Source organism: Oxyura jamaicensis, chromosome 1, assembly GCF_011077185.1.
Source record: "Oxyura jamaicensis isolate SHBP4307 breed ruddy duck chromosome 1, BPBGC_Ojam_1.0, whole genome shotgun sequence".
In the NCBI taxonomy this organism is placed as follows: Eukaryota; Metazoa; Chordata; class Aves; order Anseriformes; family Anatidae; genus Oxyura; species Oxyura jamaicensis.
This window is the reverse complement of record NC_048893.1, coordinates 180664616-180685875: the sequence shown is the minus strand read 5'-3', so window position 1 is coordinate 180685875 and position 21260 is coordinate 180664616. Positions and strand designations below refer to the sequence as shown.

The 21260-nt window shown below is 35.7% G+C and overlaps 1 protein-coding gene and 2 long non-coding RNA genes across 3 annotated transcripts in view; 1 reads left to right on the top strand and 2 right to left on the bottom strand.

Moving 5' to 3' along the window:
- Positions 1 to 21260, top strand: part of NBEA (neurobeachin) — a 527091-nt gene that overhangs the window by 28938 nt on the left and 476893 nt on the right. The gene's annotated exons all lie outside the window — the stretch shown is intronic.
- LOC118165981 lies at positions 7591 to 20593 on the bottom strand. The gene is made up of 3 exons (XR_004750300.1): positions 20581 to 20593; positions 14613 to 14615; positions 7591 to 7650 (listed from the first exon to the last, which is right to left on the bottom strand). It is a non-coding gene; the product is annotated as an uncharacterized LOC118165981 (long non-coding RNA).
- LOC118165976 lies at positions 15260 to 15608 on the bottom strand. The gene is made up of 2 exons (XR_004750298.1): positions 15497 to 15608; positions 15260 to 15314 (listed from the first exon to the last, which is right to left on the bottom strand). It is a non-coding gene; the product is annotated as an uncharacterized LOC118165976 (long non-coding RNA).

Below are 21260 nucleotides of genomic sequence, written 5' to 3'. Positions count from 1 at the left end.
TAAACAGGAGAGGTGTGTTTGTTTTCTAAAAAAAAAAAAGGTGAAAAGAGAAGGACCCAATTGAATGGGAAGGTGCAATTGTACAATATAGTTTTTTGATTTTGGCTGAAAAAATACTATCTTAAGCAGTTTTCTGGCAGTTTTTAGTCTAAGGCACTTGTTTTAATGTTCAATTTTCACAGCCTCAATTTGCAATTCCAGTTAGTATTATATGTTTCTGGTAAATAATGGGATTGAATATCATTAGTTGCTAAAAGTGTTTTTGAGGCTAGTTGCATTTCCTCTTCTTGGATCAGTGAGTCATTTAAACTGGAATCATTCTGTGAGTTCTTCCATAGTGGCCTAGTGTTCAGTATCAATGGAGGAAGTCTTTGGTTCTGCAACACTGCTCACGAGGCTCTAATCTGCCTATTTACGTTCACTGTGTAAAACACTCTGTGTGGTTCTGGAGTCATGTTTTCTTTTCTTTCCAGAGCTCTACATGGGCTACCTACTCTTTATGACCTATCTGACAACATTTGCCTGTTTGGCTCAGCTGTTCGCATGTCCAACTCACTGCCATCACATCATGACTAAAAGTGAAGTCAAGGAAATACAGCATTTGAACACGAATAGATGGTTTGTTGCAACTGAAAGTTAATATGTATTAATCTTCTACATGGTATTTACATCTTGTAAAATAGCTCAAAATGTATCTTATAAAGTGTAATGTATTTGTAAGTAATAGAGTTGTAAGGTATATAATGCATTGGAACTAAATACATATTTCTGCAAGATATAGTTAACATGTTGATCATTACATGACTTATTTCAACATTTCTGTAGCCTATGTGGTTTATAACTTTACTAAAACAATGTAAACTATCAAAGACTCATCAAAAAAGGAGATAGTGAAGAAGATAAAACTCCTCTGAAAAGATGAGGTTAACTTTATGTTGGAAATCCTGTAATTTATCTTAATATCAACACCCTCCTGTTAGGGTTGAACGGAGAGAGTGAGAGCATGAGAGAGATAGAATATATAGCCTCTTATCCATGTAATTATGCATATAACAACTTGGCTGAAGGAGTAAAATAGTTGTTCGTACTATACCTGATTTACATAGATTGAAAAGATACTGCTTATGCCTTTATTGTTTATCTTTTGCTTTTCTCCTCTTTTCATTTTCTTTCAATAATTCTTTTAGTAAAGTTTCCTGATTCAACAACTGGAAACAATGTTTGCAGGTGTTTTTTTTTGTTGTTTTTTTTTCTTTTTTTCAGAAATTAGCTTAAGCTTAACTCTACATATCTAGCAAGACTGATCTAGCCTTTGGAATGGTTGTTTTACAGGTGAGGCATTTAAATGACGTACTTTGTTTACAGAGTGAGTTGCATACATTTAAAACCCTTGGCCACATAACTAAGACTGATAAATATGTAAAAGTAGCAAACTTAACTTAATTTTCCCAATCCAGCGTTATTAAAAAAATAAGCTCTGTTCTCCAGGGATTTGATTCCCTCATAGTAGTGGAAAAAAAAAAAAAAAAAAACCCAAACTGTGTTTTTCTTTCAAATTGTATTTTTTTTTTTTTTTTCAGGCATTTTAGGAAACCATGGTGAACATAAAAGCTAAAAGCTATGTGAACTGCATTCCCACGTAATTCATGCAAGTTCAGTTAGTTGCTGAGAAGTTACTGAAGTGGTATTTTATTGAAAAAAAAAATCTTACCTGTGCATGTCTTTTGGACCATTTTCTCAAGACTCTTAAGAAAGAATATTTCTGCCTATTGACTTGAGTCTAAGAACCACTTTCAAGAAGGGTGAAACTAAGATGTGTTTATTGAAGTGGTTTTTGTGCATTCCCACTTAGATACGATAAAGAAGCTTGTGATACTAACTTCTGGAACTTGCTTGTGAACTATGCTCAGCGATTGAGTCAATTCACCTTCTCTGTCAGAGTTTAGAGGGAAGGAAGAATTTTTTTGCCTCTTTGGTTCTTTCAAGCTTCTTGGGTTCTTTCAAGTATCTTGGCTTGCATTACCTTCAGAGCTGGCATTGCTTTCTCTCGTTATTTCTGTGCTATTTTGGTACAGGGGAAGAAAAATGTTAGGTGGGATCTGGAAGGTGCATACAGTCTCTAAGTCTGCAAAGGTGGAAGCATTGGCTTCTCTTAAGGATCAATCTCCCAGGATCCAAGTCCAACCACCCTTACAGCAGTGGAGTATTGGGGGCTTGTAGGGCATTGTAGCACACTGCATGCCCTACTCTTGCCACTGTAGCCAAATGAGGTCCAGGGTTTTGTTTATTTAGCAGTGGATGAAAAAAGGTTTAATAAAAAACAGCAAAAACACACATAAAAACCTTTGTTGCTAGATCTTATATGCACATACTTGGTAAATTTTGAAATTATTAAGATGAGGAAGAACTAGATCTGTCAACTGCTGAAAAAGAAGTTGGACTGAACATATCTGTAGCTTAGATAAAATGTTGTGTACCTTGCAAGTTAAAATATTAATTTATTTTGCAGGGGTAAGTTACTATTTTTGTAGGTGATACCACTAGAATGTGCTAAAAACTGCTTACGTTATTGAAAAAAGATGAGGGAAAATAGTCACAATGACCAGAGTCTGACTTTGTGTCAGTTTTTAAATTAAAGATTGATTAAAAAACAGATGTCTTCATTTGTGAAGTTATGTTCTAAAGATAAGGCAGCCACAAAAACATTTGGCTTCTTCACCAGACATGAACAAGGGAAAATTAAATGTGAGATTATATTTGCTTGGAAGTTAGGTGTTTAAACAAGGATTTAGTTTACTGAGATATTATTAAAGATTTCCTGTTAGAAATGTGATCAACCTGTAGTTGGAAGTTTTGCAGATTATTTACTTGTATCCAGTTCCCTCAGAAAGAGCACCACTTTATCTGTGCCTTTGCCTTTCTTTTTGAAGTCATTATTTTTTTATTATTATTATTTTCTTTATTTCTTATCAACTAATAGTTAAGTAATAAAAGAGGCAATAAAAATCTGAGTAAATAAGAAATTTTTTTTTGGGGGTATGGGTTTGTTTTCGTTTGCTTGCTTGTTTCTTTTTTTTTTTCCAAGACAAAACACATATGAGTAGTGTAAAATTTAGAAATATCAATGAAAGCAGTTCTAAGGAATTGGCCAAAGTAGTTTTGCATTGCTGTGGCTGAAAGTCAGATGTGTCTATATACAGATGCAACTAAAATGACTTGTTAAGATTTAATTTACCTACTTAGCATGGTATTCATAAGGCCATCGTAGGTATTGGTGTCAGAAGTAGGTATCATCTTATTTGAATAGTAGTTTTTAAAAAAATCAGCTTAAAATAATTCATGTTAGGGTGGTATATGATTTATATATCCATGAGTGTTGCAATTTACAGTTAATAAACTTATAAAAAGTTATATAAGCTACATACAGAACTGTGTATGTAAGCTATGTGTATACCTATGTATATAAAAGTTATAAAAGCTATGTATAGTAACACAGCTGTGTTCAAGTACTCAATATACTCAATGTGGCTATTAAAATGTGTCTGAAGACAACATCTTTATATTTCAGTATGCCTATTTAACCATGTTTTTGGTAAACAGTCTGAAGCTTGTTCTCCAGGAGATGTTAAAATCCCTGGAGATGTTTCAAATTCCTGAGAAGTTTCAGATATTATTTGATAACTTTTTCTTCACTTTAGAATCAGAATAGGTAAAGGTTTTTTTAAGAAGTTGAAATAGTCTTCCTTCTAGGTTGAGATGAATTTAAATGCTTGTTCTAAAGAGGTTTAACAGTGACTTTTTTGAGTCATAGGTCAAAAAAATAAAGACTGTAAAATGCCATATGAACTGAACAGATGTAACTACCGTGGTACTTGGACTTGGTAATTCTTCAACAACAATCTGGTGTTTCAGTGTTGCCTGCAGTCTGCTAGATGCAGCATGATGTCACAAAATCAGATTGGAAGTACTCCAAACAAAGCCTATAATGTCCTCCTGTACGGTAACCGGTGACAGATACAATCTCCAGTGTCTGCTGTTTCCACTTGCTGATAAATGAGTACAACATCTGTTACTTAATGAGTATCTTAAGGAAATGGAGAAGGAGAGAATGTAAAGATTTTTATTATTATTTTTTTTATACCCACGTTGATCTGTATATTAACCTAGTATATTTTGTTTAGTTTTTATGAAGAGAACATGTTTCATTTTGGGAAATGTATTGAGCAATATAAGAACAGACACAAAGTAGGGCATGTCCTACAATGTGGGTTAGTATAAAAGAAATTTGAGTTGTTGTGGAAACAAATGTGCAAATATAAAATAATGGACCTGATTCCATCTCTGATTATGTGGCTGTAGTGTGAGTTTTTGAGGGAGCTGTTTCTTACATAACCCTACTCCATTCCTGAGCCGTGTTTGGTGCAGAGCATGTGTATGCCTTCCAGCATTTCCTGAGCAGTGTGACAAGTGTAAGTCATGTGCGTTTTCTCCCCTTGGGGGAATAACAAAATTGGAGTAGAACTCCACATTTGAAACATTACCTTAAAAATAATAAATAAATAAAGGCATTATTTCACTCCTAACTATTATCTTGAGGTCTTTGTTGCTCCCAGCTCAGAGATCTGCAGCATTACTGCAGTGTCAAGATGACTCCATTAATAGTGAGTATGTATTACTGAGGACCTGACGGCAGTGGGACTGTGTGAATCTGCTGGGACTGGCAGAGTCTGTCCCTTGCTGCGTGACTCAGCAGTGTGTCCAGCAGCGTGTAGCCTTTCTTCTCTATTTGGCTCTTTTGCTGCTTTATCCCAGTCTGCTGACCCTACCAGGAAACCTTTTTCTCCTGTGGAACAGCAACTAACAAACAAGCCCAGGTGAGCTTCATCCATCCTTTGTAATGAATTCAAGTATGAGTAAGTAGAATTGTATGGTACAATCACAGCAATGGAGGAACTCTGGAAAGTATAAATCGGCACATCTGCTATGTGTACTGGTACAGGTAGAAATCACAATTCAGAATTCAAATAGTGAGCATGTGAGTAAATGCTGAGAACATTTCAACATATATTTTTTTAAGGATTATCAGGCCTCACAAAGCTGTCAGCATTTTCTGAAAGAAACTGGTATATGAACATATGATAACATCCATGGTATTTGGCAAGATTTTTCACCAAAGGCTCTGTTGTGGTTTAACCCGGCCAGCACCTAAGCATCACACAGCCATTCACTCACCCTCCCCCCTCTCTCTCTGGGATGGGGGAGAGAATCAGGAAAATTAAACCTGTGGGTTGAGATACAGTTTATCAGGATGGAAAATAATAATAATAATAGTACTACTACTAATAATGTGTATGAAACAAGTGATGAACAATGCAATTGCTCACCACCCACTGACTGATGCCCAGCCTATCCCTGAGCAGCTGGGGGGCCCGGCCCGGGCTGACCCCCCCCCCCCCCCATATTAATTGCTCAGCATGATGCCAGATGGTATGGAATACCCCTTTGGCCAGTTTGGGTCAGCTGTCCTGGGTCTGTCCCCTCCCAGCTCCTGCTGCACCCCCAGCCTGCCCACTGGCAGGACAGAGCGAGAAGCTGAAAAGTCCTTGGCTTGGTGTAAGCACTGCTCTGCAACAATTAAAACATCAGTGTGATACCAACATTCTTCTCATCCTAAATCCAAAACATAGCACCCTACCAGCTACTAGGAGGAAAATTAACTCTATCCTAGCTGAAACCAGGACAGGCTCCTAAAAGAACTTGAGCTGCCATGGTATAAGAGAAGAGATTCTTACACGTGTACAAACTGGTTAAAATCTACAGTGAAAAGGACGAAAATAAGTGTTCCGTTTTCATAGTGAAGGGGGGTCACCAAAGGAATCCCATAAGGATCTGAACTGATGCCTGTGCTCTTAATATATTCATAAATCATTTAGAAAAGGAATGAATAATGAGGTGTCAAGGTTTGCAGACACTACAGGGTAATTCAGGATAATTAAAAAAATCCCACTGATAAAATGGTAGTTCAGTTCAATGTAATTATGTATGTGGAGAGAGGGAATAATCCTTATTTTACATATAAACCTATGGTCCTTAAGTCGATTGTTACTACTCAGAGAGTGAAACCTTATAATGAAATGGGTTAGTGAAAATGTTAGCTCAGTCCTCAGTTACAGAAAAGGAAGTTTTAGGAATCATTATGAAGTGAATTAGAAGAAAGAACAGAACAGCCCACCAATAGGGTACAGTTGTGCTTGAAATAACAATATGGAGAGTTGAACAGATTTGCTGTTGCTTCTAACTAGGAGTTAAATTACTATCTAACAAGTAGAGAACAGTCAAAACTAAGATGCTTTCAACATAATGTGTAGTTAAGTTGTGAAACAACTTTCTAGGGGCTTTTGTAGCAGAAGCTATTATATACAAGTACATCCCTGCTAGCTCAAGAAATCTGAACAAAATACTGGAGGTTGTAGGAGGAAAATTGGGGCTAGTGAGGTTTATGTTTAGCCTACTTTTACATTTGTTGCATGATATCTTTTAAAGGTTATTGTTTATACCCAGATATTTTGCTAGATTTTTTTTTGTCTGACCTAGTACAGCAGTTCTTAAGAATTTTTTCAGTAGGAAAACTTGTATTCTGGCCTCAGGCTCTAATTAACACTCTAATTAAATTCATCTAATAAAGAGAGGTGAGAGGGAAGGGAGAAATACTATTTTTTTGTTTCTCTCTTGCCATGGTGGTCATGTTAATTTATGGTTCTCCTGTAGTCCTGCTGACACTGATCTGAATTTACTTCCAATATTCTGTTTGTCATGTGGCTGTACGTAGATGTGATGTGTTTCTCTGTTTGCTTTCCCATTAACATGCTCATCCAGTCCTCCTACCACATCACTACTCTTCCAGCTGCCTAGTGCATCATCATGGCACAGCAGCTCTTTGCTTCTTCAGTTTCTTGTATCAGATGTAAGAAATTGGAGGGAAGCCACAACGATCATCTAGAAATACAGATTTTCTTCCAATTTTGCGATAGAGCAGGAGATAAGGTTTGAAGCTTTATTTAAAAGCCTATCTTAATATGTATGTCAACCTATTTATAAATAATATTCCCATTCTTCTCTGGATGGTTTCAAAGTAGAGCAGGATATCCAAACTGGTTAATGAAACATTGACCTGAATGGGAAGCCGTACTACAAGAACCTAACTGTAGCCCTGGACTAAAGACAGTTGTTCTGTGCTATGGCTCATTTGCTTTCCAAGGAGACAAATGTGTGCAGTGTTAGGGTTGTTTTGGCCTTGCTAAGAAACAGCTTGGCTGTTAAATAAGATCAAGTCAGGCATGCCTTGGTGTGAAAATTGTGAAGATTATTGGTGATCCTCAGTTCTGATGACATTCATTGGCCTTGAACTGACTCCTGTTAGAAATCTTTGCAATACAGCAAGGGAAAAAAAACTTTTTTCTTCAAAATAAGTTGTCAACTTTAAATAGAGTTGAACATGGATAACAACTGAAGAAAAAAACCCTAAGATCCTTAAGATAAAGACCAAATCTTTAATTTTCATTGTAACATTCTGAGAAAGCAGTATGGGAAGTGGTAAGTCAGATCTGATGTGCTTGTGGCATTTGCCTTTTAGGCACCAAAAACAATGCCCTAACATCAATCTAGCAAGCCAAAAGCCAGTTCATCTGCTTAATTATCTGCATATATGTTACTAGTGAATGAATTTAGTATCACAAAATGATGCTAGGAGTAATCACACAGACACAGAATAGTCTAGGTTGGAAGAGACCTCCAAGATCACCGAGTCCAACCTCCGACCTAACACTAATAAGTCCTCCACTAAACCATATCCCTAAGCTCTACATCTAAACGTCTTTTAAAGACCTCCAGGGATGGTGACTCCACCACATCCCTGGGCAGCCTATTCCAGTGACTAACAACCCTTTCAGTAAAGAAGTTCTTCCTAACATCCAACCTAAACCTCCCCTGGCGCAACTTTAGCCCATTCCCCCTCGTCCTGTCACCAGGCACGTGGGAGAATAGACCAACCGCCACCTCGCTACGGCCTCCCTTCAGGTACCTGTAGAGTGCAATAAGGTCACCCCTGAGCCTCCTCTTCTCCAGGCTAAACAGTCCCAGCTCCCTCAGCCGGTCCTCGTAAGACTTGTTCTCCAGACCCTTAACCAGCTTCGTAGCCCTTCTCTGGACTCGCTCAAGCACCTCCATGTCCTGAAGTACAGACTGAATTTGCTGTTCTCAGCCATTTGAGACTTTACTATGGACTGAAACCCTTCTTCAAAATCCTCCTCTCTTTCTTTGGGACAAGCTCCCATATTAACTGTGGCTCCTGTCAAAAACTAATAAAATAAATTTGCAAGTAGACTTTTTTTTTTTTTGAGATAATTTTTATGCAAAAATGCTGCAATTATTTGAAAATCTGCTTTTATTTGTAAATTGCAGATTTTGACTAGTTAATTAAAATTAAAAAGTTCCCTGGGCTCCATGTGAATGACATTTTATTTATGAAAAAGTAACACTTCTGTTGCAAAATGTTACAAGTGAGCAGGCAAGAACTTACCATTGTAGAGAAGCTGTGTTTGCAATGGGGGGTTTTATTTTTGAAATCTTGGATATTTGGCTTTTACAGAACCTGAATAGAAATTAATTAAATTTCAAGGCAAAGTTTAAAAGCGTGCATACACACAAATAAATAAATAAATTGAGGGCGGTATTTAAAAGATATAAAGAAGATTTCCACTAGTTCATGTATCTATACATTGTTGTTTTTTTACAGATTTTACTTTGAAGTGGATGTCTTTGTACTTACTGATCATTTCTGAAAGCAGCTGATTTGACTTGATTGTCATGTTTACCGTATTTGGAGAATTTTACTTAAAAGCATTTTGCAAGTTTCGTGTTCACTCTTTGAAACATTTGCAACTACACTGTATAACTGAGTAAAGATGACTTTTTGCTCTTTTTCACTAAATCTTGAAGCATGTGCTTCATAAAATATGTAATTAATAAGATACAGTTGAGAATGTATCTTTGAAATCTTCCTATGAAACCATGTCTAGATCTAAAGTAGGTCTGATATGTTTTGAGATCTGTCTCTTAAGCATTCCTGTTCTGCTAAAAATTGCAGAAGTAAACTTTGCTTCAAGTATATGTATAACTATTTGTCCTCAACTATGTACACTTGTGAGGAGATTGTGTCCCATGGGTAACCCAGCTGGAGCATAAATGTCTCTGAGGGGCTGCAGCCCAAGGGCATCTCACGCCAGAGCAGAGGGATCCCACAGGGACAGTCCTGAGTCTCTGCTACATAGTGATATGTTCATTGATGGAGAGGTCTATAAAATATCCACTATAAATAGCATGGTTTAGAGCTTTTTATGAATTGAATTTGTACAATTGTAGAGTACTTGAGAGATCTGGCTAGTTTAATAAGTTAATAAATAAATAATCTGACATTGTTTGCATGCAGCCTGATTTAGGCAGCTTAACACCTCATGTCTAGACAATCAGTATGCTAAGTTAAAATTAAATAGACTTGCTAAACACAGGCCAGAAATTTGTTTCAGTTAATGTTTAGCTGACGTCATTAAAAGATAACGTTTTATTATATCGGATTGTGGATGGTAGTTATTTGTTGTTTGCTGTTGTATATCTTCTTTATCTGGTTTGACATTTACTTTAAAATAAGACCATGCTAAGTGAAGCCAAGTTAGGACCTTCATATTTGAAAATATTAAATACACCCAAAATAATATGCATTTAATATTAACATAAGTTTAGTGTTTTATTCTAAAATTTGGTTCTACCATTTAGTTTTGGAATGCCAAAGTTGGCTGTTCTCTGGGAATATCTAGGCCTCTGTTAGATGAAATATATCAGTGTTGCTAAATATTTGAAGTCTTATTTTGTGCGTTTCTGTTGGAACTTTTCTCATCCATTACAGTCAAGTCCCCTTAGGAATTTTCACCATAAATGGATGTAGAGTGGATGATTATCATCTTTTCCAGATTTTTTTTTTTTTTTTTTTTAGTAAAATTTAAATCAAATTCTAAAGGTAGTTATTCAAGAAATGTGTTACTTTACCTTTGTATCGTTTTGTGGGGTCATATGTACATGGGGTATGAGTACATCCTAATTTCTTCAAATGTTTTTACAACGGACTGATGATCCTGACTGAGTAAAATGCAGATAATTATACATTCTATTTACAGTGTTCAGGTAAGAATGCCATTGATTAAAATTTTTGCATTAACTCTCAATATTTTGATAGAGTTCCCCCTCCCTCTCCCAGGTATCACACTTCAAATTATGTATACCTGAACAGTCACTCCAACTGTGTCTATTTTGAGTAGTATGGTGAGCAGTGAGGCAGCACAGCTCACATTGCAATATCACCAAAGTTAATAGTCTTTTCCTATTTGAATGTAGTTTTCCATTTTGAGAGGGTAAGTCTTCTAACACACTATTTGCTGTACCATTTATTGGGTGAGCTGTTTTGCCTCTGCCTCCTTTCTCTGAAATAATTTTCTACAGAAGCACAGAGTACTTCTGGTCAAGGAGGTCTATCTTTTCTGTCATCCGGTGCTCAATTACTGCTTGCTTGCAGAGGCTCAAAAGAGTTATCTGGTAAGTTGTACTCAGTCAAGCTATTTTTCAGTTAAGTCCTTTCAATTACTCTTTGGCCAGATGCTTGTAACATCTTAGACTTCAGTGTCCTGTGCAGGATCTACATGGGTATTTACATACCTTTCATTCTGATTGTGCATCTGATTCATTTTAGCTGGGCACTTATCTGCGCTTTCATGGATATGTACCTAGCTTGGTAAAGGATTTAATCATTTCTACCCTGTTACACCACTGTGGTTACCAAAATTATGAAGATGGGGCATAATTTATTTTAACGAACACTGCTCAGGAGACACATCTAGATTCTACCTGTGAAATAACATAGGTAATAATCACAACAGCAGTCTTGTAAACACAACAGCTTAGAACAGTTTTAATCTGGTGGGGAGTCTCTATCTGATAGCAACTCTATGCTTCATAAACTTGCCAACTGTGATAGGATTTTGGTTCTAACAGATTATTTCTGTACAAATGCTGGCAAGATTGTGCAAGATGCTTATCTGAATAATGTATTTAAAGTTCAGGGGAGTTTGAAAGAGAATCTTTACAGTTACGGCCAGCAGAGAAGATTCTGTCCTGCTGTGCCAGTTGCATTTTTCCTTTTCTTATATAGACTGGACAGTAATTGAAACATAAACCCTTGTGGGATGCTTCTTGAATTCCAAATACATCACAAAAGATGTAATTGCTCACATAGTCTTTAGTCTACCTCAAGAAAATTTAGCAGAAGTAGGTGCTGTGATATCTTTTATGGGTATCAGCTCTTCTTCGCTAACAGTGAAGCTCATCTATGATAACTATTCCTTTTGAAAAAGAGGCAGGTTAGTGGTTGATGCGTCCTATGTGGAGGAGAGTTGAAAAAGAAATACAATCAAATAAACCCTTGTTGGTGTTTTTTTTTTTTTTTTTTTTTTTTATGGCAGTACATGTGCTAAAATGGAGTACTATTATAAGTTCTATGCTGGTGCTTTACAGATCAACATAAATTATTCTGCAAACCTAGCAGAGTTCTCTGGTGATTATCTTAAAAACTGTTGTTAGACTTCACAGTCTCTTGAAATGTGCATCTTGATTCAGGCCATTTACTTCATGAAGTTTTGAGCTAGCTAAAACCTGAACATAAACAAAATAGCTAACCAAACAAAAAACACTGCTATCTCCATAGTCCATTTCTTGATCCTTTTCTTTCTGTATTTATTTCTACAATTTATGTGATGAATGTTTTTTATAATGTTTTGATTCTTGTAATGCTCAGCTCTTGAGCAAAGCAAGAACGTATGCTGAAATATGACAAGTGCAGAATAGCTCTGAGTTTTAACGCACTGGGTTATGCATTTCAACATATCTAATGCAGATCTGAGCACAATATGATTAAGCGTCTAAATTCTGTAGCAGGTGAAAAGAGACGTTTTCATTTACTGAGCATCCAGATGGTGCATAGAAAAAATAGGTTAATCCCTATTTTGTGTACGAAACTAGTACATACTTATTAGCAGATTTCTTCTCCATGAAATTTGTCTGGTTTCAGTAGAGCTCTTTTCCATAGCTGTTTCATTATTAAAGCAAAAATACTGGTCTTGCATTATGTCTAAGCCCTTGTGATTCTGGAGTTCTTGAATTCTATGATGCATCTTTTCTTAATCAAATCCTTCCTAATGTAGACAACGTCAAAGGTTGCTTTGAATGTCATTCCTTCTGTCATGGATGTTCTACTGAGAACTCTCAAAGAGAATAGTCTGTTTCACTGATAATGCTATTTGCATAAATGAAGTCCTTTACTCGTGGAGGAAAGAAAACAGGAAGCTTGTTGATGGCAATCATAGTTGAAAACTCTGCTCCAATCCTTTATCTCAAATATTTGCATCTCCTTTTCTTTGGCTTAGTTATACTTCTGGAATTTGTTTTGGAAATATGTATGTGCGTATTGAAAGGTTATTTTCCATGGGTATGTATTTCATAGAAAGCAGTCAACAGAAAGGATGTCTGTAGTGATCTACAAAGTTATACAGAGCAACATAGATGCTCTTCAGTTTGTGAATCACACTCTCATACTGAAAAAAATGTTGCCAGAAAGAACTCAAAAGCATAATGGTTACTAGTCAGGCTATTCCCAGAGCAGTGGTGGGATGTAGAGTTGAAACAGGCTGAAACAGATATGAAATAATTTCTTTGTAAGATAGCTGAAGGTCTTCCAGAAGAAGAGTCAAGAATGTCCAGTTGAATGCAATCACACCCTTTTCCACACAAGAACGGTCAGTTTTTTCTGATATGTTCTGATATGAGGCCTGTCACAATAGATGGTTCATGGTTTGTCAAAGTTTTCGTGTCTTTCTACTACAAAATGTAATAGTAATATTCATTAAATAATTATAACAACAAATATTTTTAGGTCAAATTAAATGGCAGTTGGGAAGGACTGTCAAAGATCATCCACTGCCTGACCTCTTCAGGGCTAACCAAAAGTTAAAGCTTGTTAACAAGAGCATTGTCCAAATGCCTTTTGAATACTGATGGCCATAGGGCATCAACCACATCTCTAGGAAGCCTGTCCCAGTGTCTGACCACCCTCACGGTAAAGAAATTTTTCCTCATGTCCAGTCTGAACCTCCCCTGGTGCACCTCTGTGCTGTTCCCATGAGTCTTGTCATTGGTGACCAGGGAGCAGAGACCAGCACTTCCCTCTGTGCTCCGCCTGCTCAGGGAGTTGCAGAGAGCAAGGAGGTCACCTCTTGGCCTCCTTTCCTCCAAACTAAACAAACCCGAGTGTCCTTGGTCTCTCCTCACAGAACATGCCTTCCTGCACATTTACCAGCTTTGTTGCCCTTCTTTGTGGCATTCAGGTACCTTAACATCCTTTTTATATTGTGGGGCCCAGAACTGCACACAGGATTCCAGGTGAGGCTGTGCCAGTGCTAAATATAGCAGAAGGCAGAAGAATCACTGTATTTGACCAGCCAACTATGCTATGTTTAATGCACCTCAAAACATGGTTTGCCCTCATGGCTGCCAGGGCACACTGCTGGCTCACGGTAAGCCTGCTGTCAAACAGACATTGTTTTACAGAAGAGTAGCTTTTGTTTTCAGATATTTTAAAATGTAATTTCCCTGCTTAAATGACTTGTTTGTCTTTATCCTTTTAGGCTATTCAATGCAGAAATAAGAAAAGGCTAATAGTGTCTGTGAAGAAATGAGTACTTTGTTTCTTTTGTATACAAGTCAGAGATGTTGGTCATAATTCTCCAATATTGCTTTGGTAAAGAGACTCTTTATTAGAATCCATTGTTTTTCTGGGCCTGATTTTTAGGGCATTAACTTGTTTCCTTCCTTTTCTCACAACAGATTTGGAGCTTTTTCTTTCCTTTTTTATATATATATATATATATATATATATGAGGCTAACTAAAACCCTAGACAGAAACCATAGGGAATTCTAATAGTCCCATGCCTTTTTTTTCAGATGTTGATGGCTTTGAAAAGTAAACCTAGAATCTTATTTAACTGTGTGACTTAGGAAATCAGATCCAAGCTGAATATAATAATTTAGTGTTTTGGTATACTTTGCTGAAAATGTTCATTTTTAGTGTGTGTGGCTTTGGGTATGGACTGCACATATCCAGTCCTTTCTAAGTCTGATAAGAACTTTTCATGAAATTAGGTCATAATTAATATTAAATCAAACTGATTTATTAGAGGAATAAGTGTGTATTTTCAGCATCTGAATCGTATTAATTTAATTGTATTTAGACAGCGCATCTTCCTCCACTGTGTGCCTTTTTCAATTATGTTTTATAAAGGAAAGTTCAATGCTTGGTAGCTGTTAAGATATTCTGATCTGCCTCCAAATGAAGACATATAGTTAAATTTGATGTTGCCTTTCTGTCTGTGAGCAGCAAAGCCTACTATTTTAGAACTGATTTTGTTGGTAAATATTTTTAATTTGTAGTATACTGATTACAGTTCATCAAAACCAGCTTTGCATATAAAACTGACTTAAAATAGTGCAGGTGGTTGGTGACTAAGTTGATTTCCTGGTTCTTCATGACACTAGAACTATCAGATCTACCTATTAATTTATAGTCATGTATTAAAAAGTGAGGTGGGAAAAAAGGGGGTTATTTTTTATCATATCACCTTGTTCAAATTTCTGAAATGAGCTAATGATCTAGAGCAAAATAGTAATAAATTTAACAATAAATGAAGTTAGATATTTTTTCAAAACATTTCTCTTAATCCCCAAAGAGACTCTGTGTCAATAGCTGGCTTAGCTTCAACAGACTTTGGCAGTTAACCAATTACTTTTGTCTGTTTAGTTACATTTATCTATAAAATTTCAGGTGCACTACTTAATTACAGCATTGCTGTGTTGTATTTGCATAAGATCTAACTTTATGTCATTATTTCAAATATAATTTTAAATTAGTTTTAATAGTTGTTTATTTAGGAAACATTTGAATATTTTTCTCAAAGATTTAAGCTGTTCTACGTACAAAGAATTGAACTGAGTGACTTAGATACATGACTTAGAAAAGTTCTCTTGTAGTCTTGAGTATGACATTCTTGTCTAGTCTTCTTGCTGAAATGTAGGTCAGGCTCTCTAAAAGTAGGAATAATTTTCCTATCATGTTCACAGTTTTGGTGGTCTGAGTTCGTGAGCACTCCTCCTTGAACTACTGCAATAAAGCAAAATGTTTACTAATCACATAAACAGATAATTTGCAACAATGGAAAGGATCCTTTTGTTGCAACAAATACTAGGGAAAAACAACAGAAGATTCTGTTACAGTGTATGGTGGTAGGTTTTGTCTGTCACTTGAGCAATTAACAGTGCTACCTTATACAGAGGGAATCTTACTCTGCTGGAAGTCTTGATAATGATCCTTCACGGCACAGCATTTTTAGGTCTTCTCAGAAACAGACTTGTGTTGTCGCAAGCAAGCATAAGCTGCTTCTGTCTATCTTCTTTCTTACTGAAAGGACAAATAGTAGATGTCTGGGAGAGAGGAAAAAGAAGGAAGGCCTAGCAAGGTACCGAGGCTCTGTGCAATACTTGCAGGACAGAAGCTTTAATTTATTTTTTGTTTGTTTGTTGTTGTTGTTTTTTAAAAAAGGTATTTTTATTCAATTTTTTAGCAGAAATAGAAGAAGAGCCAAGTACATAAATTCATTCATTTTTACGCTATCACAGATCTGCACCTTGTGGAGGGAGAGGTAAATTGTGCTAATCCCTTCTGTACACAGTGCATTAGAGGTAGTATTTTTGTAGTTTGTTTGTTTTTGTAGAGAAATGACTCAACAATTTTCTCTGCTTTAATATTTCAAATATATATTCTTTAGTATCTGATTTAGTACCTAAGTAATAAAGGGAAATTCACTTGACTCTACTCTTTGTCAATTAGGAATTTGTGCACTTCTTTGCACTGTCTCCTGCTTACCCAAGTAAAGCTAAGGACAACCTTTCTAGTGACATTGCATTTAGAAGTGCTAACACTGACTGTTGCCACTGGACGGGATATATCTATGGGAAATATCCATATCTTGTCCTAAAATGGGTCTGCAATGAGAAATAATGCTTGCTTATAGAGCAAGTGCTGCTGTGTTAAGTGTTAACTTCCTGGGGAGTTATATGGCCTATACCTGCCAAACTTTGCTTACTAAGAAAATGAGTAAAAGCCTGAGAAATTAAAGTACTCAATTCTACGTTACAAAATCAGAAGTAAAGTTACAGGAGACAAAACAGAAAAATGTAATTTTAAATCATTCTTTGTGTTTCAGGTCGGTGATTGAATCATTCTTTCATTCAAGTTGTTTTGAGCTTTTGTTTCTTTAGACTGTCATAAAATGGACTTATCTTTCATGTTTTATGCCAAATAAGCATCTCACTTCAGAATTTATATTGCATCTAGCTATAAAAATCTATTTTTAATCCAATTTCATGATGAAAAAAATAAAAAATGTACGTGTAATAGGCAGAACACTTTCCTCCTGTCTTGCATTCTGAGATGGTATTCTTTCTCTCCTTTCGGAGAATTTTCTTAAATTCACCTTTCAATTGTGTTATTAGTTAGAATTATACTTGATAGCTAGAGATGATGGTTTTCATCAGGTCATAAAATCTTCAAGGACATACAAAATTTTATAAAAGGTCTATGGAGAAATATTGATTTTAGATGCATTTTATTGCAGTCAGAAATCATAGTGTCTTCTCACATTGGCCAGAGTAGACATGACAGTTAAAATTGACAGTGACAGTACTTGTTGTGGACTTCTTTCTCCCTGCTGCAGCTTCATTTTGGTTCATTCATTTGAACTTAGGATAGTTCTGCTATCATAGCCGATTTAAGACAAATTATTTAAGTTCTTAGATTAGGTAGATGAGGAAAAGCAAATGACTATGAAATTATTTATCAATCCAAGAGAAACTGCAGAAGATTTTAAGTGAAATAAGTAAATTTATCTCTTTTGTTTTGCTTCTGAAATTCAGTTAACTTTTGTATGTTTTAATAACTTAATTTCAATCTTTTTTTTTTCCATCCAAATTGAAAAAAGGCAAGTTCACTTCAAATAACTGGTACAGACTGTTTTGTAAGTGCAATTTTCAGGGATTTGGAATTGAAAGTAGAAATTGTGATCAAAGGAGAATGTCATTAGTTTATTCCAACATTGAAATAAATACTTAATGAAAGATTTATATCACTCTTGGAAGGCCTTATTCTATCAGAAAAAAAAATCCCATAATAGAAGAACTGGCCAACACGGTCCCTAAAGTTGTTGGAAACTGAAATAAAACCGAGGAGAAAAGTTATGAATGTTTAATTGCTCATAGTCTGACCCAGAATTTTCATTAGAGGATAGATTTTTATTTTTTATTTTTAAGCTATTAGAAATGCTTAGACATTATCCTAATACAGAAGTCAGAAAAGTATGCCAAGAAAATGTTTGAGATTGAAATGTCTTATTGAATTTCAAATGTGTACTAGAAAGTTATATTTTTTAAATCACTTATGGATATATCTTTTATATAAAAAAATATTTTACTATACTGAAGGATAGATTGTATTTATATTTACTTCAAATTCATTCTGTAATGTATGGCTTTGGTTTTAAAACCACATGGTATATTTGATCATTTTGCTTTGAGTTCCTAGCATCTGAAATACTTTACAAGGCATCTGTGCAAGTCTTGTAAACTTTATTGAGGTTTTGAAGGAAAACAATTATACACAGTAGTGTAAAGACAAAAAGAGGTCATTAAAAAATGGCCTAGAAGTCAAAGATTACTATCTTAGTACTATCAGTTCTGAATATTGGCTTTTACCTCAGGTGAAAACTGAGAAACCTAATTTATATTAAAATGGTAATTATATTTGAAGTTAATTCATTACCGAATGTATTAGATTATTCAATGGCATGCAAAATATCATCTGAATTGACAGACCTTACTCTAGCTGTGGTCTGCTCAGGTAATGTAAGTATCAGTTCTGTGCAGGCATGGAAGTGTAAGCTCATGGTTTAAGTGTCTGCCGTAACACTGTTGGCCAGACAAGGCAGGTTTAACTGGTGAGGTCGTTACAACGTTGGCTATGGACTTGGTCCTCTGTAGATTTACTTCCAAGTACTTCCTCAGTCTAGAACAAAACAGTAGCTGAAAAAAAGAGAGACTGCAAGGCTAAGCCTGGCAAGATGCATTTCCTGAGTGAGTTCCTGCACCGCTTGTGCAAATTCCTCACTTCTGCAAATTCCTCAGGAATGAAAACCTGAGAGGATAGGATGAATGAGTACTTGAGAGGATAGGGAACAGAGAGCAGCACAGTTAGCCCAGAGAAGTAGGTTGCTTCACATCATCCCAGCAATTTGCCATGGTCTCCACAGGTCAGTGATCCCGCCTCCTCATCCCGGTGTCATTCTAGCCATTACCGTCAGCTATAACGTCAGCATCATCCTGAAATCTCCGTTGTCCTCTACCAAAGTATTGTTGTTCCAACCACCCCCAGTTTCTGACTGTTTCTGGGAATGAAGCAAGCTATGAAGCAATAACTTAATCCCTTTTGCAACTCTGAATTCCCTTCGTGTATCATCTAGCAGTAGAGCAGAGATGATTACTGCAGGTAATGTCATGGGGATTACAGAAGACTGAACAGACATGAAGGTAGTTGGAGGAGTGGAGGGCTGTAAGAGCAAGGATGAAGGGAATTGTGGTCTGGTGAGGTTTGAAGTGTTCTGTTTTGTTCAAACACCTTCTCTGATTTCTTTGTTGCAGGAAAAAGTGTTGCATAAATAGCAAGAACATGCATTTCTGTATCTGTTTACAAGGTATTGAATTAGAGCACACCTTTAACGTCCATTTCTTAAGTAGAAATTACATGCATCTTGCTAGTAAACTAGCAGTATGGAAGAGCTGAACTCATTCACAGTAGTTGAGTAGCCTGAAATTTCAATGTCAGAATGCATATAGTAAACAAGAATGAATAATATCATTCAATTAAAAAAAATAATAATAATACTGTCAATAAACTGTTTAGATTACATGAACAGGTAACGTTTTAACTAGGTAAGCTTATGGTGCATGTACAGTGTAAGTGCTTGGCATCTCACTTCAAAAGAAAAAAAGTAAAAGTTTTAGGTATTTTTCCCTCCTCTTCTTTACTTTTAGATTAAAACTCTTTCTCAGTTTTTTGTTTTGTTTTGTTTTGTTTTTCCTTAGAGTGACTTTCCTGAATAAGGATGTGTAAATAACGATGTGCTAATTACTCTGTTAATTTATAGTGAAGAAAGGGTGCATTGGATGATTGCAAGTGAATGTAGGTAACCTTTAGCTTTCCTTTTATTTTCTCTAATGAAAGTTCAAGAGTCTGCTAGATATTCCACTTTATAGCGGAATGCTGGAATTGATTTATATGACTTGCTTCATTACAATGATAATTATTGGGGATTTCATGTCTGTTTCTTATTAGAGAGAAAGCATGGTATGAGTTTAGGTGTATGTTAGCCATAATTTGTGTTCCACACACAGTAACCTTGAAGCAGAGGCAATTATTAGAAGTTATGCAAGCAGATTTTTTCATAAACTGCAGCCTGAACTTCAGTACAGTGCTTTAGTTGTTCTTTTGAAATTGATCCTCTCTTTTGAATGCATACTTTGCACGTACGCAGCAAATCAGAAAAGGTTTCTGTTAAAATAAAAAATTACTAGAAAAAAAAACACATAGTATTAAAAAATGTGTAATAGTGCCATCTGCTGACCCCTGTCATAACTAAATGGTATGTGTAGGCTGGAGTAGTCATTGCAGAGAAAGCAGAACTCCAGTCAGTTGACCCAAACTGAGAAATGACCTAAATCTGGTCAGAGAAATTAATACACTTAGAGATTGCACTTGTAATGAAAAGCAAACCCAAAACAAAAACAGAAAGAAATATTGTTTAAAAAGATTTGCTACAATTTTTTTTCACCTATTTTTCAGGTTTGTATGTTGATGAATAATGAAATTTCACTGAAAATTCAAGTCAATCTGATGCTTTCCTGCTGTTGAAAAATGTTTTTGACTTTGATCTTGCAGTCAACATTAACACTTTTGCAGTTGTGATGAGGCACTCATCCAACATAAGAGAGTACAAGGAATTTATGGCCAGAGAGAAGAGGATAAGACTGCTTGTTCCAATGGCAATGCATTCTTGGACTGTCTTAAGTTGGTCATGAAGGTGTCTTTGCTAAAGACTTCATTTGAATCATCGTGAACATCTCTCTATCATATTACCTCTGTCGGCCTTTACTCCTGAGCGTTCTACAAAGTTTTCATTGTAGTATGCCTGTTCTTAGAGGAACTTCATTTAAAAGTTTGCTTTCACTAACAGTTATATTGAAATACACTTACCACTTGGGTTAAGCTGTGGAATAAGAGAGAGAGAAAAATACAAACTTGTAAAATAATTGGGTGCAACATCTGGAAGAGCAGTGATCTTGAAACTCAAGAGTATCTCAGAAGATCTATTAAAAGTTCTGAAAACTGACTAAATAGCTGGGTAGAGAAGTTTACTGTAGGCATACTTGGAAGGGCTGAGCAACTGGAGATACAATATTCAATATTAAATAAAATGTTTGTATCAACATTGTTTTTATTTATATATAGTAATATATTATAGTTTCAGTATTTCATGTGACTGAAAAGCTTTAGAGACAATTATACAAGCCTCAGCTGAGTTCCCTTTATATTGCAATGTAGTAAAAGAAAGGCAAAAAAAAAAACAGTGGAGTGCTATGCTACTCTAAAAACAGTGAGCAACATAACTGCCACCCTTTTTAAGATTTACTTTGAAAAATTAATTGTTTAGGAAATTTTTTTTAGGAGGCATTTACTCCAGCATATGACCAGAAATTCCACAGAATCATTTTGCATAAGGAAACCAAAATCCAGTGTAGCAGCAACCACTGCATCTGAACTTTTTTTTTTTTTTTTTTTTTTTTTTTTAATATTGGCTTTATAGCTATTCCTTGTTTTGCAACCATCATAGTTTTCTGAAGTTTTGTTTTTAATTTTCAAATTTGGAGTCTTGTACTCAGATTCTATGTGGGAAAAGACAATTGACAAACAAATACAACTGCCATCCTTGGACATAAAAAG